The sequence below is a fragment of the Notamacropus eugenii genome, chromosome X (assembly GCF_028372415.1).
Source record: "Notamacropus eugenii isolate mMacEug1 chromosome X, mMacEug1.pri_v2, whole genome shotgun sequence".
In the NCBI taxonomy this organism is placed as follows: domain Eukaryota; kingdom Metazoa; phylum Chordata; class Mammalia; order Diprotodontia; family Macropodidae; genus Notamacropus; species Notamacropus eugenii.
Genome location: NC_092879.1, coordinates 8,198,278 through 8,217,810, shown reverse-complemented (window position 1 = coordinate 8,217,810; position 19,533 = coordinate 8,198,278). Strand labels below are relative to the sequence as shown.

At 40.9% G+C, this 19,533-nt stretch overlaps 1 pseudogene; it reads right to left on the bottom strand.

Annotated features, from left to right (window-relative positions):
* Positions 1-3,231: 3,231 nt before the first annotated feature.
* Positions 3,232-5,169, bottom strand: LOC140515863 (heat shock cognate 71 kDa protein-like; annotated as a pseudogene).
* Positions 5,170-19,533: the final 14,364 nt, after the last annotated feature.

Below are 19,533 nucleotides of genomic sequence, written 5' to 3'. Positions count from 1 at the left end.
TCTGGGTGATCTCTCAGCAGTCACTGCAACTTGCTTGGCCTTATTTTGTCTTTCTATGAAAGCAGAGCTGAGGAATCTGAGAGGAGACTGCCAACTTTTGCTGATCTCAAACTTATAAATTCAGTTTGTAGAATTCAGTTTTCCTTTCAGTAACTGCAGGGCTTGAACTCCATGATCTTAGGTGCCCCTCCTTGCCACCCTTTGAGTGGTCCCTCACCAGTAACTCCAACTTTCTATGCCTCTGTTTTCCTTTCAGTAACAGAAGGAGTTGGGCTCCAGGATCTGAGACACCTCTCACACTTTGGGGAATATCACTCCATTTCCCTCAGCTTTCTAGGCCTCAGTTTCCCTTCCAGTAACAGCAAGGGGTTAAATCATATGAGGTGAATGAGCTCTGACAGCGTTTGGGTGATCTCACACCAGTCACTTCAGGTTGCTTGGCCTTAGTTTGACTTTCAGTAAAAGTAAGACTGAGGATTCCTTTATGTGAGAGAGGTCTGTCAGCTTACACCTGATCCCAAACCAGTCACTTCTGCTTACTATGCCTCAGTTTCCCCTTCAATTCTTTGGCAGTCTTAAAGGATGGGACCTGAGGTTCTCTGCCATCATATGGATAATCTCCCACCAGTCAGGTCAGCTTTCTAGGACTCAGGTCCTTTTGATTAACAGCAGAGGGTTGGACTTCATGGTCTGAGATGCCCCTCACTGCCACTTTTTGGGGGATATCATGCCATTCACCTCAGCTTTCTAAGCCTCAGTTTCCCTTTCAGTAATAGCAAGGGGTTAAATTATGTGAACTGAATGGGCCCCCTCAGTTCACATACTTTAAACCTGCAAGGTATTGAAAGGGAAACTGACTTCCACAACCTGAAGTCATGGGTGTAGGATCAGGAAAAATTTGGCAGACCCCTCTCATATAATGGATCTATGCCCTGCTTTCACTGAAAGTCTAGGTAAGTCCTAGTAAGTTGAAGGGACTGGTGTGAGATCATTCAAAGGCTGCCAGGACCCATTCAGCTCATATGGTTTAACCCCTTGCTGTTCCTAGGAGGGAATCTGAGGTGGAGAAAGCTGAGGTGAATAGCCTCACCTGGTTGTGTATTTAATGTTCTCTGGTCTAGACTCTCCCACTGCCTTGCTTTATTGATGATGGGAAGTATCTTCTTAGTGTCATGTCAGTTCTTTGTCTACAACTCTCCCTAAATTGGAGCCCCGAGGAGGTGTCTTTGGGCCTTGGATTGACATGTTCATCCTGTCAGGCTTTCAAGTCTCCTGACTCCCATGGAGCTGGGAGCAGTGGGGGATGCCAATTTTCCACTGGTGTCTGCTCTCCTGCTGTCCCTGCGTGTCAGAGTCATGTTTCATGAATGGCTCCCTCCCTTTCTGCCATGCAGGGACATAAGGCGTCATCTAATACAGACTGGTCATGAGGAAACTTGGTAGGACAGTGGATAGAGTGTTGGACCTGGAGGTAGGAAGATCTGAGCTCAAATCCAGCTTCAGACCCCTAATTGCTGTGTGACCCTGGGCAAGTCGCTTAACCACTGTCTGCCTCAGTTTCCATATCTGTAAAATGGGGATAATAATAACATCTAACTCACAAAGTTGGTGTAAGAATCAAATGAAATAATATTCGTCAGGTGTTTAGTATAGTGTTTGCCATGTAGTAGGTGCTTTATAAATGCTTTATTGCCTCCCCTCCCCCATTTTGTACACTGCCATGGAGTCCTTCCCCAGAATCACACAACTAGAAAGCAGCAGAGCCTTTGTAGGAATTCAGAACATGTGATGTCAATCACATATTCTAGCTTATTCTGTAAGGAGATGCAACTGGAAGATCTCAGAATGACCACGTGCTAATGTCAAAGGGACCCCAGGACAACAGAATGTGGGTGATGAAAAGTACTTTTAGAGATCACTAAGCATAACCCTCTCATTTTAGAGAGGATGCATCTGAGGGCTGAGATGGAAGGAGATTGATATGAAGACACATATTTAGGGTGATGTAAATCCAGGCCCTTTGCCTCCAAATGCAACAGTCCTTCCCCCTGTGTGCTGTCTCTAAGAGTCTGCCAGTCTTGAACCAAAGGGTAGGAGATTAAGGGGTCCTATGAGATGATCTAATCTACCCCTTCCTTAATTTTTTTTTACTTTACAGAATTATAATATTTTTCTTTTTGACCTCCCTGAAAGAATGAAGTATCATAATAGAGTTAAACATGAAATAAGAAGACATCTACAATGGGTAATCTGCATTATAATTTGAGCTTTCTGAGGCTTCAAAAACTATTTACCTACATATTTTTTTTTTACAAAAATGCTTTAATTTAGAGTTGAGATTTTTTTAAAATGATCTCCAGAATGACAATGAGACAACATGTCTAAACCTATAGGATGCAGTAAAAACAGTAATCAGAGGAAAATTTATATCTCTAAATGCTTATGTTAAAAAAAATAGTGAAAGAACAGACCAATGAATTAATTATACAATAAAAACACTGGAAAAAGAACAAATTTAAAACCCCAATTAAACATGATAAATCTTAAAAATTAGATGTGAGATTAATCAAATGGAGTGTAAAAAAATCCATTGAATTAATAAATAAAACTAGGAGCTGGTTCTATGAAAAAGAAACCCAATAGAATAGATAAACCTTTAGTTAATACGATTAAAAAAAGAGAAAAAAACAAATCACCAATATTAAAAATGAAAAAGTGAATATACCATCAATGAAAAGAAAATCAAAGCAATTATAAGAAATTATTTGAATAAAAATTGCAATTTTACCTAGACTACTATATTTGTTCCATGCCATCTGAACAAAATAACCAGAAAATTATTTTTCTGAACTAGAAAAAATGATAACAACATTCATTTGGAAGAACAAAAGATCAAGAATATCAAAGAAATTAATCAAAAATGTAAGGAAGTAGGTTTAGCAGTGCTGGATCTTAAACTATGCTAAGAGGCAGTAATTTTTGTGTGTGTGTGTGGTACCAATTTTAAATACTTTTTATTCTCCAGGACAAGAATTGTATTTCCACTTGTTTGCAGTACTGATAAAGTACAATGTTGTTCACTTCTCTCCCTCTGCACCCATTCAAGTGTTCAGAATGCCCAGATTTACACAGTAGCTTAAATATTACTTTTAAACTGTTACTTCCTTGGCTACAAATTTTGAGTCCTTCAGTTTTTGAAAAAGCTGTGTGGAATGCTCTTTCTTCTGTTGTTTAGTGCACCTCTTCAACGGTGGGTCCAGAAGAAGCACCTCCAGATGGGCCTGCTCCACCCCCTGGGAATCCACCAGGCATGCCTCCTGGCATGACCCCTGCACTCTGGTACAACTTGTTAATGATGGGGTTGCAGACCTTTTCCAACTCTTTCTGCTGATGTTCAAATTCTTCCATCTCAGCAGTCTGTTTCTTATCCAGTCAGTTGATTATTTCATTACATTTGTCAAGGATCTTCTGTTTGTCTTCATCACCAATTTTGCCTTGCAGTTTTTCATCTTCCACTGTAGCCTTCATGTTGAAAGCATAAGATTCAAGAGAATTCTTGGAAGACGCCTTGTCTCTCTGCTCATCATCCTCAGCCTTGTATTTCTCAGCCTCCTGATCCATATGTTCAATGTCTTCCTTGCTCAGACATCCTTTATCATTGGTGATGGTGATCTTGTTCTCCTTGCCTGTGCTCTTATCCACAGCAGAAACACTGAGAATGCCATTTGCATCAATGTCAAATGTTACTTCAGTCTGAGAACACCTCTGGGTGCTGGGGGGATTCTTGTGAGCTCAAATTTGCCAAGCAGGTTGTTATCCTTTGTCATTGCCCTCTCACCTTCATAAACCTGAATAAGCACACCAGGTTGGTTGTCCAAATAGGTGGTAAATGTCTGTGTCTGCTTGGTGGGATGGTGGTATTACGTTTGATCAGAACAGTAATAACCCCACCAGCAGTTTCAATTCCAAGGGAAAGAGGAGTGACATCCAACAGCAACGAGTCCTGCACATTCTCAGATTCATCTCCAGACAAAATGGCAGCCTGGACAGCTGCACCATAAGCAACAGTCTCATCAGGATTGATACTCTTGTTGAGCTCCTTGACATTGAAGAAGTCTTACAAAAGCTTCTGGATTTTGGGAATTCGAGTGGAACCACCCACCAGGATGATGTCATGAATCTGTGATTTATCTAGCTGGGCATCTCTTAAGGCCTTTTCCACAGGGTCCAGTGTGCCACGGAAGAGATCAGCATTCAGCTCTTCGAAACGGGCTCAAGTGATTGATGTATAGAAGTCGATACCTTCATAGAGGGAGTCAATCTCAATACTGGCCTGGTTACTAGAAGAGAGGGTGTGTTTTGCACTTTCACAAGCGGTGCAAAGATGGTGAACAGCCCTCTTGTTCTCACTGATGTCCTTCTTGTGCTTTTGCTTGAACTCTGCAATGAAATGTTTGATCATTTGGTTGTCAAAGTCCTCCTCACCCAAGTGGGTGTCCTTAGCTGTGGACTTGACAGCAAAGATGCCATCCTCAATGGTAAGAATGGAGATATTGAAAGTACCACCTCCAAGGTCAGAGATCAACACATTTCTCTCGGCACCAACCTTTTTGTCCAATCCATAAGCAATAGCAGCAGCAGCTGGCTCACTGATGATTCGGAGCACATTGAGACCAGCAATGGTTCCAGCATCTTTAGTGGCCTGACGTTGGGAATCGTTGGAATAGGCTAGTACTGTGACGATGGCATTTGTGACAGTCTTCCCAAGGTAAGCTTCAGCAATTTCTTTCATCTTGGTCAAGACCATAGAAGTCACTTCCTCTGGACAGAAACTTTTGGTATCCCCTTTGTACTCCACTTGGACCTTAGGCCTGCCTGCATCATTCACCACTGTAAAAGGCCAGTGCTTCATGTCTGACTGTACAACTGCATCATCAAATCTGCAACAAATCAGACTTTTGGCATCAAAAACTGTGTTGGTGGGGTTCATTGCAACTTGATTCTTTGCAGCATCACTGATTAAACGTTCTGTGTTGGTGAGGGCAACATAGCTGGGGGTGGTCCTATTTCCTTGGTCATTAGCAATGATCCCCACTTTCCATGTTGGAAGACTCCCACATAGGAGTAAGTAGTGCCAAGATCAACGACAGCTGCGGGTCCCTTCGACATGGTTGCTGGGGAGTTGGGGGTCATAGCTGACCACTTTGCAGAAAGAAGGGCTGCTGCTGCGCTGAGTAGCAGAGGCAGTAATTGTTAAGAATTACTCTATGGTACTGGTTAGCTTCCTAGCTGTGTGACCTTGGGTAAGTCACTTTTGTTATCTTATTTAATCATTGTTTTCTATTTGACTCAGTGCAATTTCCACTTATAAAAAATAATTTGACTGTCCCTACTCTTACTTGTCCTGTTTTTGGCAGATAGGGCTCAGGTGCTTCACAGAGAGGTGTGTGTGGTTTTTTGTTTGGGGAGGACCAAGACAGATCCAAAGGTGATCATAAATCTCAAGCCTTTCAAGGGAAGACTTATGGGAATAAATGTGTAATGAAGTAATCAGAACCAGAAAAAAAAATATACACAATGACCACAAAGACAAAAGAGGAAAGAAGAAAAGAAAGAGCTATGTAATTATGAACAAACTTAACCGTAGTGAAGAGATGAGAAAATGAATTTCCCTCTCTTCTTTCCAAACGCTGCAGACTATGAGTGTGGAACAATTAAGTACCTGACACCTAGTAGGTGCTGTATAAAAGCTTGCCTCCTTTCATTTTGCTGTTAGACTCAGACATTGTGTGTGAAAAAAATATTTTTTATCTCTTTTTATTCTTTATTACAAGGGATAGCATCCTGACATTATCTCTTCTGTTTCCTGAACACAACACGAAATTTTGGTCTATGCCCAATTTCTGCCAGAATGCTTTCCAGCTTTCCCAATAATTTCTACCAAATTATGATTTCTAATCCCAAAAGCTTAAATCTTTACAATTTGTCAAACACAATTAATTCAGAAATAAGGGGAGCCAATAAACAAAAATTATCGATAAAAAGTCTAAATTAATGGTGAAAGAATGCACAGAGTTTTTATTTTAAAAAAAATGCAGTGTGAGGCCCTAGGCAGAACTCAGGAATAGGGTTACCTCTGAGCTCAGCAGCAGCGTAGAATTACAGAGAGAGTATCAGAGTCCTCTGGCATAAGGCTTCTGTCTCTAGGCAGAATCCAGCACAGGAGCAGTCCTGAGTGCCTTGAAGGAAGGTCTCATCTTGGTCACACTCAGAACCAGGCAAGGCCTCCTTGTGACATTCCACAGTGCTGGGGTGAAGTTTGACCTGAGCACATCCCCACTCCTTCTCTACAGCCTAGACAGTGAGGCTGCTGATACAAGCAAACCAACTCCACCCACTCACCCAAACACTATAAGGAAAAACCTTGAACTCAGAGAGGGCCAGCAGGTAACCCCAAGGAAGAAGAAGGCTAGAAATGTCTCTGCAAGTGAAGAGTCAGGGGGAAAAGTGTCTTGGACCAAAGGATTATAGCAGTACTTGGAAGAAATGAAAGAAGAGATGCATAATGAAGTTGATAGAGAGGATATAAGGCAAGGAGAATTGATAACTTAGCCAAGAGCTGGATTCCCTGGAAATTGCACTGAGTCAAACAGAAAACAGTGATTAAATAAGATAACAAAAAATATTAATTGGAGGAAATAATAAGAAATAAATCACATATAACAATAAATGAATAATAAAAAGGAGCACAAAAAATAATAAGGAAATGTAAGATTTCTTTTGGAGGCCTGATCTATAAATTATATATGGAGGTATTATAATAGACAGGGGTAACACAAATAGAAATGAACCTATAATCACATCTTATGAACAATCTTGTTTCAAGAACATCAACTTCGTTTCCCATCACCATAGTTTCCCTTAAAGCATCAATTAAATTATATGTACGGATAAACCAATTGATACGGAGGAAGCCAATGCTGCCACAAAGCTTATAATGCCTAAAATAATGCAACTTATACATCTTTTCTGTCTTACTTTCAACATTAACTGATTAGAAGTTTGATCAGATGCAGACATATACCAGCCTTTACTTTTGGTAGGCATTAAAGCAAATCTAGGACACATAATTACAGACATAATGTTAGTATTAGCTATATGAAAACCAATGTATTCAGTGATAGTACAATTAAAGCATGTTATTTCCCAATCATAAAAGCAAAAATTCTATCAATATCAATGTGTTTCCCAAAAACCTTTGACTCATATCCTATCATAATTACCTCCTCTATCTTCCCTCTCCATGTCACCACCCTAACCCAAGGTGGATTATGTACAAAAAGTCCATCTATCTTCCTCTTGATCAGTTTCTTCTGCTACAGTGGTCAGCTGGAGGGTGCCTAGAAGCAGAATGAGAGTCTTCATTGTCCTGTCAGTCCGATGATCATGGCTTCTTCTTTTTCCTCAATCCATATCTTCTCCAGTGTATGGCAGAGGTCAGATGTTTCTTTTCAGTATGCAGATCGTTTCTTCACCATTTCCTGTGGAAATACAAGCACACCCTCACCCCAGGTTAACAGTTTGGGTCGTTCAATTTTATCTTCACTTTTTTCCAATCAGTGAGGTGTGCTTTGCCTTTTTGAAACTGTTTTTGAGCCTCTCTCCATCTGGTGTCAGGTGTACAACACTATGTCAGCTCTTCTCCTTATTCTTTTGCCTTCTTCTCCCCTTTTCTTTTGTTTTTGGAGGAGAGTTTTTATGTCATGATTTTGTCGTTCTACAATGTCCTGACCAGTAGGATTATATGGGATGCCAGTTCTATGCTGTATTCTGTATGACAGACAGAACTTAGTAAAGGCTTGACTAGTTTAAGCTAGACCATTATCTGTTTTTATAATTTGTGGAATACCTAAAGTTGCAAAACATCTAAACAGATGATCAATAGTAAATTTTGTTGATTCCCCAGTCAGTAGTGTGGCAATAGTATGACCTGAATATGTATCTAGTCACATGAAGGTATTTATTCCTTCCAAATTCTGGAACGTGTGTGACATCCATTTGCCATATTTCAAGAGGACTGCATCCTCGAGGATTGATGGATATATTTGGTGGAGTTGGCAAAAATGGAATGCAATGTGGACAAGACTTTACAATGCTTCTTGCTTGCTCTCTAGTAATGTGAAATTGCTTGTGAAGCATGGAGCTGACTGATGAATTTGGTTGTGAGAATGCTGTGCTTCTAAAACTGTCAGTGTGGGCAAGCTGTCTGCTTGTCCATTTCCCTCTAAAATAGGCCCTGGCAGTTGTGTATGAGATGGGACCCAAGATCTTTTTGGATAAGGGATGAAAATCTCGGCTTCTGAAATTGCTTCCTGCTGCGATTGGACATAGAGCTGTCCCTGTCTCGATGAGTCCTGTTCAGGGGATACATAGCCTGAGCAGTTATCTGGAAGTTGATGGCTTGCACTCTGGAAAAGACAAACCTGACTCGGAGGTTAGACAAAGATGAAACAGGCACAAAAGGAATATAAATAAAGGACAATTTCCCTGGCATAACAGACAAAGGAAGGCCAGGCTAGGCCCAGGGCAACAGATATGAATATGAAAGCCCAGATTAAGTGGGAAGATTCAGGAAGACCTGGCTACAAATTTGAGTATGAAAAGCCAGGTTAAGTGGCAAGATTCAAGGGGAGTGCTGGGAGGTTGCCAGAGTCTGAACCCCATCATTCAGACTGCTTCACTTTCCTTTATATTCCTACCACAGACAAGATAGCTCACAAGTTATCACTCTTCACTAGCATAACTGTATTGTCTTAAACAAAAGAGATTTCAAACTTGAACCTTACAACTGAATAGATGTACATCGTTGTTTCACAGGCTAGTTTCTCCTTCTCTGATTACATTTACTCTGGAAGAAAAACTTTGGAAAAGTTGTTAATAAGTTCAAACACTAAATTTAACTTTTGCTTAGGCCACGGAATAACTACAAGTTCAGATTAAAAGAGCAAGATCTTGTCTGCTTTATAGATCATTACGTATTAATTTATCAATACATTGCCTTGAAAATGAAAATGTAGTAGGCTTTACAAGAGATTGTTTTAAAATATTTCTTCTAAAAGTGTTTTCTTTTGTTTTAAAACAGTTTAAAATTTGTCCTGATGTTAAGTCACTAAACTTTTATAAAGAAAATTGATTGAAAACCTTTAAAATGAGAGTTCTCTTTTTACTTTGAAACAAAAATAAACCTTTAAAATTAAAATCCATTAAATCTTAGGTGGTATGAAAAATGTCCTTAAGTGATATGAATGCCCAAAGTATTAGAACAAACCAAATTCTTAATTATCACAGAATTCCTAGATAACACAAAATGCTTTAGTCAAAAAGGTGCAATATAATCTCACAACAGTAAGAGACTGATTACAGAAAAACACTACTGCTTATAAAATCCTTTAAAACAATGGGACATCTTAGGTGAGTACTTAGATTGCTGAACATGTTCTAATTTCAGATAAAATTAATATTAGATCTCCCAGTAAGATTACACAAAAAGAGGCTCACATGTTTTGTTGGTCACTTACTATTGATCATAAAAATTTGCCATATAGAAAGAGAAAGCAGGGACATGTGACATAGAAAATATGACAAGATAAAACATCCTTAACTCTGTTTGAATTTGGATAAGAGTAAAATTCTCCAATTATGTAGTATCTGTTTCATAGCCAGACTCAGGAATGGTCAGGTGGAAAATATTCCCTTTGAGTAGCTTGTGGTATTTCTTTCAGATGCTGTTTTAATGCAAACTCAAAACAAAAAGATTTGTGGTCTCAAATGTCTTTCACCTTAAACAGCAAAATTCACTCATCAGCTCAGAGCCAGATAGTCATTTCTATTCTCATGGAGTTGCAGTAAGCAATAAAGATTTACCAGGACTCATGCATAAGGGAATTCTATTTAAGATCTTTCCTTTTCAAGTTTAAAACTTGTCCAGATTTAAAAGCCAATTGCCAAAAATACTCTCCATTTATTACAACTTCTGAGCAAGTCCTATCTTGAGCAGTTTTAGAAAATAAAGGAGATTGATACCAAATGTAAGCCTGCCAACCCCCAAGCATACAGGAGAACTGTTCTGAATGGGTAGAACTAATCTAAATAAAGTTTTCATTCAGTTCCTTTCTTTCTACACACAGTAATCAATTAACAATTTTAGGTTTAGCATTAAAACAGTAACTCCAAATAACCATTAACGATCTTAGCCAAATTGTTTTAACTGAAAATTCTCTAACAGGCAAAGGGGAAAATGCCTGGTCTTCTAAATGACAATTACAAAAAGCAAAACATTATAAGACAAGATTAGCAGGACTGATAAAATATAAAATAACATTACTGGTTTTACACAATTTTCCCAACATCTTTTAGTTTCAACAAAATTCAGATTAGAAATTGGGTTCTCTAACACTGTTACTGGATTACAGGGGGTACTCAATTTTTACAATACGAAACTATAACAATTTAGAAGCACAACAGTAACACAAATAGTGAACCCCGGGTGTCATTAATTACATTTCCAAATCATCACATATAAATCTTAATAGAAGACTGGGCTTACTAAATGTAGGGACTGGTTGGCTTGTGATCTTATATTGCTTGTGGCCCAACCCCTACTCTTGGGGAGGGTAAATTAAATTCCTACTGTTCTTTAGCATTCACTTCCCTTGATCTTATCTGGGATGATAAGAGTTCCAATTCACTGTAGTCCTAGCTGGATGATGAGTTGGGACTGCAGGGCAAAAAAAATCTTCATGATTCTAACCTTTACTCAAGAAAATTTTACTTCTGTGTCCACTCCTTAAGAACTTCTTTAAAAGAGAGGGCTTTTGAATCTACCAGCTGAAGTGAGGGAGACTTCTGGACAATTATCCAGTGGTGCCAAGTCCCCTCCATTCTACTGGAGGGTTCAAAAGCTTTATCTCTGCTGAGGTGTCTCTTTTTCAGATCTATGCATTTTTCCAATTTACCTTAGTGCCAAATAATATAACAAATTTTGACCTGTCTTAAACATTTGGAGTGACATGTTTCACTTAAAATATGACCAGAATAACTACTTTTTGGGTATTTCCCATTATACAAAAACTTTTCTCTTTTAGGTGAGGCATGAGATAATTAAAATGCTAGTCAGCCTGCCTCTGATATGTGGGAAAAAGTTTCCCTGACCTCCTCTTGTCTTTCTCTCCAACTTCACAACCTGGCCAGGGTTAGAAGGAAGAAAGAGAGAGAGAATTTTACCAACAACTTTCCAAAACTTTTATGCTTTCCTTAAAACTGCACGTACATTATTTCCTTGTATACCTTATCTGAAACTGTCTTTAGCAGTATGAGATTAGTTTCTCTCTTTCTTTCTCCCATTCTCCTTCCTGATCCTACAGTCATCAGAGAGAAGGGAAGAGGGGGAAGGAAAGAGAAAACATGGGAAAAAGATTAACACACAAACACACTCACACAGAACAGAGACAGAATACATATACAGACAATAAAAAAGAATTCAAAAAACAGAGAATAGATTGTCAGAAATCCTCTGCACAAATTAGACCTTTGGCTTTATTTCTTTTACTTTGTTCCAAACATACTTTATGACATTCGAATTTCCACATTAAGTAATCTCCTTCAAGAGTGGTTTTATCTAAATTGCATCAATCAGTGGGGCATAGGGCTGTCTGAGAAATGCTGTCTAGAAGAGATGGAATGTAAGGATTACTTGGACAATAATTGATTGCTCCTTCTTTTAATTCCTTTAAAAATTTAGAATCCAGAGGGGTGAATTCTCTTGCAACTTCTCCTGGGTTAATGGGATCTGGGGTTTCTGTCACTGGCAGTTTAGGAGGCTGCAGTGGTATAAGCAGAAGATGAGCCTTAGATAAAGGACCTAATAGTTTTTTCCTTTCTGGAGGAGTATAGAATGGTGGCTCTGTGGGAGCTGAGGGTTCTGGGGGTGCTGAGGCTTCCTATGACCAGGAATCCACCTCTTCTCTCCCTTTCTCCTTCTCTGCATCCGCCTCTACCTGAGTGTTTCTGCCCTGAAAAAGTATCTGACACATTGTTAACCTTACTTTTGCTATTTATCTGTCAGTATTGATTTCTTATGAACAGAATTTGCCTTTTGATTCTGTTAACACAGCAAGCTCTCCCCGTAAGCCTGTAAGTACTGAGATTTTACTGTGCCTGCATGAATCTCGGATAAAATAAAATGCCCCTGTAGGGGTTCCTTGAGACTTCCCCTTATCTTAGTTGCTTTGTCACAACTCGGAATTCCTTTCCAAGGGGGCCACTGTCACCGAAAGACAAGTCCCTTTCTTGGATCAGGTCCCTGTTGAGGCCCCATTTGTGGTGGATACCCTGTGTCCCCACCCTGCTCAGTGATGTGGTGAAGGAGAAAGTCACGGGAGGCAGGAGAAGATAGGCCAACTTCATTTATTTTTCCGAGGGTCAGGGTATTTATAGACAGAAACTGCAAGCCTACGTGACCTTCTGCTCTTCTCCTGTCCTAGAGATTTGGCCAGTCTTATTGTCTTTAAAGACTGTTAGCCTAGAGGGCATCTATTTTACATATCCCTTGTATTCTGTAGTTCTCTTGTTTGTCTCACGGAGAGAGCAACATCCGGGGGGCATGGACAGCCATTCTGGATGCTAATGAGCACAGTCTCAAAGAACAGTTTCCCCGAAGGTCTGTCCTGAACTTGTCAACCACACTCCATCCTGGCCCTCAACAAGAGAGGAACATGAAGAGGGGTTTAAAAGAAGAGTTAAAATGTGGGATCATGTGTGAGACAAGGAGAAAATACTGGCAAAAGGGTAAAAGCAGAAGTTAAATTTAAAGCTCACAACTGATCAGGAACAATCAGTATCAATCGATACTTAATTGCTCATGGGTAGATAGAGCTAATATAATAAAAATGACCATACTAACTTAATTGTTCAAGGTTCTACCAATAAAACTCCCAAAAGAATATATTGTAGAGCTAGAAAAACAACTTAACCATCAATTTGGAGATACAAAGAAGTCAAAAATCTCAAGCATAATAATGGAAAAATGGGAAGTGAGGAGATCTATCTGTACTGGATCTCAAACTTTACTACAAATCAATAATCATTAAAACAATTTGATATTGGTTTAAAAAGAGAGGTCTATGGGTAGAAAAGTTTAGGTACAGAGCTTACAGAAACAAATTGTTTGATAAACCCAAGGATCTCAGGTTATGGAAGGATGAATAAGTTGAGAAATACTTCTGGAAAAATTAGAAAGTAATCTGACAGAACTGAGCTATAGATCAACATTCACACCATTCACCAACGTGAGCTTCAAATGCAATAATGACTTAGATATAAAAGGTGAAAGTATAAAAAAGATTAGAGGAGAAATTAAGAAAGTACCTTTGGGATCCATAGAAAGAGTTTATGATTAAAAATGATAGCCCACTTATGAATTAACATGAAATCTGCAACTAATGTCCAGACAGAAAGGTGATGAAGTTAAAGTGTAAAAAGAGGCACGCATTTTTAGACATGGCTTATGGGGGGACTTTTTTTTTCTCCAGATGATGTAGTTATGTATTGAGGGACATGTTTTTCATTTTTAAAATTTACTCAATTAGGGGGGTGGGGTAAGGCGGTATTGGGAGAGACAAATGGATTTTAAATACTTGTTACTTGATAAATAAAAAAAATAATTGAAATTGAAAAATTATTAAAAAAAGTAGTTAGGTCATCTGATTTTTTTAAAGGAGAGGAATATCAAATTGCTCATATCAAAAATGAAAAAGATACATTCACAATAATTACAAAGAAAGTTAAAAATCCATTTCGTCCAATTGTATACTTACATGACTAATTAGAGAAAAATAGATGCAAACTTAGAAAAATATAAAATATGCAGATTAACAAAAGGAGAATTAGACTACTTAAAGTAAACAACCCGGTGTTAGAAAAAGAAACTTAGCAAGACATAAATCAATTCCCAAAGGAAAAAAAACAAACAAACAAATACAGAAATACAATATGATTTCAAAATTTCCTAACATCCTCCTACAGAAAAATAGCATAAGCCATGGAGCGGGACCCTGTATAGAGCATCAAAGAGAACTTTCCTACTTTTCATGAGGAGAAAAGTATTACTCTGTATTACTCCATCACTGTGTAGTGATAGACTGTCTCTAACCCAGCTCTTGGGCGCCCTCACAGGAAAATGTCTCTTTAAACAGAGCCTTTTCAGAAAGGATGAAAGACCGAGAATATAATGGGCAGAAGGACAGAAAACGAGTATTTGATGGAAAACCGAGCCCCTTCTGTCACTGCGCCCTCCCACCATTCTCCTCTCAGACACTCCAGCGTGGCATGGTGCTGTAACGTTACTGCCAGGCGGTGTGACGTCTGCCCACTCTGGATGAGAGGGACTGGTTTACTCCTAAGATTCCGAGTCTTTTCTGCTTTGTCCTCAAACCCAAGCGGGTGTGGTTTTAACGTGATTGCTCACATGCCTCCCGTTTGAAGATCAGAAAACAGGCCAGAGGAGAGGATGGCCCCGCCAGAAAGTTGACTTTTTAATTCAGAGAGTTGCATCCTCCCCACCAGATGTTCTGGCCTCTGCATGCCCTTCACCCTCAGCCTGGCCTCAGTCCTCATACCCCTACCCCCACTCCACCCCCATAGCAGCTGCTAAATGGTTGACTGGCTCTTTTTACAGCGTCGTTTAGTTGCCCATAAGAGGCGCCTCCAGCTGCTCTCTTTCCTCTTCCCATTCACCTTTCTGGGAAGAGCCACGCTCTGCGAGCTTGTCCGCAGTGCGCTTCAGCTGCGAGTCTCATTGCCCTGAAAGCCCAAGCGTTCCAGTCAGAGCCGAGAAGGGGCAGTCAGCCTTCCAGCCAGTCTGACCGGCAGCCGCGAGACCAGAGAAGGTGCGAGCTGGCCCTCCGGCTGTTTGGCCCTACTGCTGAAGCTGCCCCACCAGACAGGATGTTCCAGGCCCTCACCTACGAGTCTGGAAGGTGCTTTTCATGTCTGAGAGGGAGACAGTCCAGGAGCTCCCAGAAGGGGAACCTTCCATGGTCCGATCATGAACCAGGAGCACTGTTTCAGCTTGACTGTGGAAGACAAGGAAGTGAAATACCAGGTACGTTACCCAAGTGGGACCTGGGTCAGTCCAGCGGCTGTGACAGCCCCCCCCCCCCCCCACTTGTGCCAAGCCCCAGAAGGCCCACCCTTTCCCTGGCCTGGGCTCAGCCCAGGAGCCTGAGTCAGCAGGAACTAGTGTCAAGGACAAGCGCAGCACCAGCAGAGCAGGCCCCGGCACCAGCCCCAGCCGCAGCCCCAGCAGCAGCCTCCTGGGGGTACATGTCTCCAGGTGGGAGAAGCAATAGCAGTGGCCCATTCCCCCGGTGTGTGTGTGGGAGCCAGCAGCAATGGCCCACAATCCTCTGCTCCCTAAAACCTCCCCCCCCCCAAGAGCTGCTCTGTGGTTGAGACTATGAGTGGATCCCCGAATTCTCGGGTGCTCCACTACTCTCAGGACCAGTTGAAGCAGGATGGGAACAATGCTATTCAGTTGTCCACCAGGAAAGAGCATAAACAGACTTTCCCCAAGGTCAGACACTCCTGCTCCTGTCGTGGTTGCTACCACGACGACCCAGGTGAAGGGAACACCTCTGTAATGGTGCCGCCGACCCCCACCTCCCCCAAGTGAAACTTCCCTGAAAGGATCCAACAAGAGCCCAGATCACTGGGAGTGAACAGCAGAGGTGATGCTGGGGATCCCCAACAGGATTCCACCACAGGCAGATGTGAAGTCCAGGTCAATCTGCCCATGTCCCTGAGGCCCCAACTCGTGTTAGATTGGGACATGGTGACCCTCAGGAAGAAGCTCTGCAACCTGCCAGCCAAGGTCAGCGTTGATGCCATTCTGTTTGAATATGCCACCTTCCCTCTGAAGGGCAGCACCAGAGATCAAAGCTTCACTGTCTGGGGCCTGGTGGCTGTGGTCAAGGAATACTTTAATGTGCTCCTAAGCACCCAGCTGCTTTATGATTTCGAGAGTCCACAATATGATGAATTGAGGTGACCCCTCAAGCCAGATGTGCGAGCTCTGTGGAGGTATCCACCTGTTGTACCAAGCATCTGGGCCCAATGCTCATCTGCACTGCTCTGGATGACAGCAGAATGAATGTGCTGCTGAGACATTTGCAAGATTTCTTAGATTATCTGGCCAACAACCCTTCTTTGCTGTTTATTGATGCCAGTGACTCTGAGCTGACCTCTGAGAGAAATGACAATCATCTGAATTGAGGGATGTCTAAGAAAGTTCCTCTTTCAGAGGGTTTTGGAGTGTCAAAAAATGTATTGACTGTCCTGTCCAAAAAGAATATGCATATTTTGATGGCTCTGTACTTTTAAATCTCTGCACTTAGGAACTATGTGACTGCTCAGTCACCAAACACCTTGATTGATGATTGTTGATACCAAAATTGTCACCACATTTATGGGCTGGGGTGGGAGATGGAAGTGTTGGATTATCTGGTACATGGAATGTCTTCTGCATCCTTATCTCTGCGCCCCAATTGATTCCTATATGCATTTAGGTGATAAGAAAAAAATTTTCTGTATTGACACTTGTCAAGGAAAGTTTCCTCTTCAGTGGACTTTTAAAAATGCTGACAATATATTGATTTTTTTGCAAAATAAAAAAAATGTGCATGTGTTTTTATTGTTCTGTGAGTTCCAATAGACCCCAGAGATCCATCCAGCTATGAAATCAAGTAAGAGTAAGCTTTGCCTTGCCCTGGTGTTATACATTCTGATCCCATAAAAATTGGACCTAGTTCATCTGGGGATTTCCTCTTGGGAATGTGGGGAGGTCTCCCCAAATCTTTGTAAGGGCCATTCAGCCTTGTTCTAAACCTTCTACTTACTACCTGCTGACACCCCCGCAGAGGGGTCTAATAGCCCATCCCATGTGCACTACCTTGAACTTTACTACTGTTGTGGGTCCAAAAGGAAAGGGCTGCGACTGGATTTTTGCAGGGATAATACATAGGATTAGGGTCCTTGGAGGCCATCTGGTCTTGGTCCAGCAGGTAGAAACCCTGAGGAAGGGAGAACCACATTGATCTTGGCCATAACCTTGGGTTGGGGGCCTCCCCTAACTGGTCTTCTCCTTTTACAGAGATCCTGAAAGACCCTTCCTGCATGCACTGATCTCCAGTGTGAGAAGCTCACTCTCAGACTCCTACTTTTTCTAGGAGCAACAGCCCAAAATGAGGCGAAGTGCTGTTTCAACTGCTCTTCTGTAAGCCTCCGTGCCCTGACTAGGTCTGTCAGGCCTACCGTCCTGTGTGGTTGGCCCAGCAATGGGTCATTCTGGCAGCTCTCAAGACTGTCTGACTAGTTCTTCTCAGGCAGAGGTCCTTAATTCTTTCTCCTAACTAGCTTTGGTCTCTGTTCACCTCTTCCCTGACTCAGGACTCAGGGCTCTGCTCCCAGTGTAAATATGTTCCCACTGTGGCTTTTTTGATGGTTGGGGAAAACTCAGTCTTTTACATTTGCTTTTCCAACTCCTGCCCCTCTCTCCTGTAGCAGCTACACCCCCCCCCCCCACACACACACATTACTTACATACCTACAGATTACACTGGCACCACATCATACAAATTTCCCCAAGTCTACAAGACAGTAGTGGTAGTGGTAGTGGTAGTAGTAGTAGTAGTAGTAGTAGTAGTAGTAGTAGTAGTAGTAGTAGTAGTAGTACTGGTAGTACTAGTAGTAGTTGTACCAACTAGGTGGTACAGTGGATGCAATGGCAAGACTGGAAGATTCATCTCCCTGAGATCAAATCCCAGCCTCAGACACTTACTAGCTGTGGGACCCTGGGCAAGTCACTTAATCTTTTTCTCAACTTCCCTGTCTGGAATATGAGCTGGGGATGGAAATGGTAAGCCATTCCAGTATCTTTGCCATGAAACCCCTAAATGACTGAGCAACTACAAAGTAGTAGTAGTAGTAGTAGTAGTAGTAGTAGTAGTAGTAGTAGTAGTAGCAGTAGTAGTAGTAGTAGTAGCAGTAGTAGTACAAGTAGCAGTAGTAACTAGCATTTATAAAGCACTGAACAACCACAATGTAGTAACAGTAGTGACAACCAACATTTATAAAGCACTGACAGAGATGATAAGTGCTTTATCATCATTATATCATTTGAAACTCACAACAACCCTGGGAGAGAGGTGCTATTATGATCCCCATTTTAGTGATGAGGAAACTGAGGCAGGCAGAGCTTAAGTGACTTTCCCAGGGTCACCAGCTAATTAAGGGTTTGAGGCCAGGTTTAAACTCAAGTCTTCTTGACTCCAGGCCTGGTACTCCATGCCCTGTAGGACTTAGCTGCCAATGGCACAGGAAACCCTTTGGTGGGGGGGTTGGAGTAGGCTACCCAACAAAAACGTGAAAGGAAATTGGCAGTCACCTCCTGACCCAATAGTAAGCACCTTATTGTGTGCTGTTATATTGGAGAAGGGAAGCCCTGATCACTTAGGGGCCTATAACAGGCAGTGTGGTGTCATAGAATGGGTTCCGGACCTAAGAGCAGGAGGCCTGGGTTCAAATCTCACCTGCTTGTTCTTAATTTATATATCCAGATCTTGTTTACGTTATTATGGGAAAAATATCTCATCTTTGAGATTGTATGATAGATTACTACTGCTGAAATAAACCTATCACAATGCTGAAACTAGAGAGGCAAAAATGTAGGTTTTACTAGGCTTAAGCAAGGGTATAAGGGGTGGAAAAATAATCTTGAGCAAAAATTAGGATTCTAAAGAGGCTTTTTAATAGACGAAATTATGCCAGCGGGAGAGATATAATTCTTTCACATACTATAATCTCATACGTTCTTTTAAGCTATAAAAGGTTTTTTCTTTTCTTTTCAAAGATTACTAAGTCTCACAATGGGTAGAGCAGCAACCCTGGAGTCAAGAAGACAACAGTTCAAAGCTGGCCTCAGACTCTTGCTAGCTGTGTGACCCTGGGCAACTCACTTATCCCTGATAAATATATATATATATATATATATATATATATATATATATATATATATATATATATATATATATATATATATATATATATATATATACACATATACATATATATATATGTGTGTGTGTGTGTGTGTGTGTATACACATATATTCACCAATATCCCATGTCATCAAAGTTGAATACTGTTAAGCAGAACGATAAGTTCATACATCCTCTAAGGGAACAAACCTAGTTAAACAGACTGTATAGGTAAACTGAGTCACGTTACAGATTAGACACTGAGTTTGTAAAAATCCTTCACTTATGGAAATACAAGACTTCATTTTAAAGAAGTCACAGTGGGCTTTATATGTCATGAAGAGTTGGCATCAGAGAAATTCTTCCACGAATAAAGTCTTTTTTTTTAATGGATTTTAAATTACTATATTCCTTTCCTCCTCACATTTGCTTTACTATATTA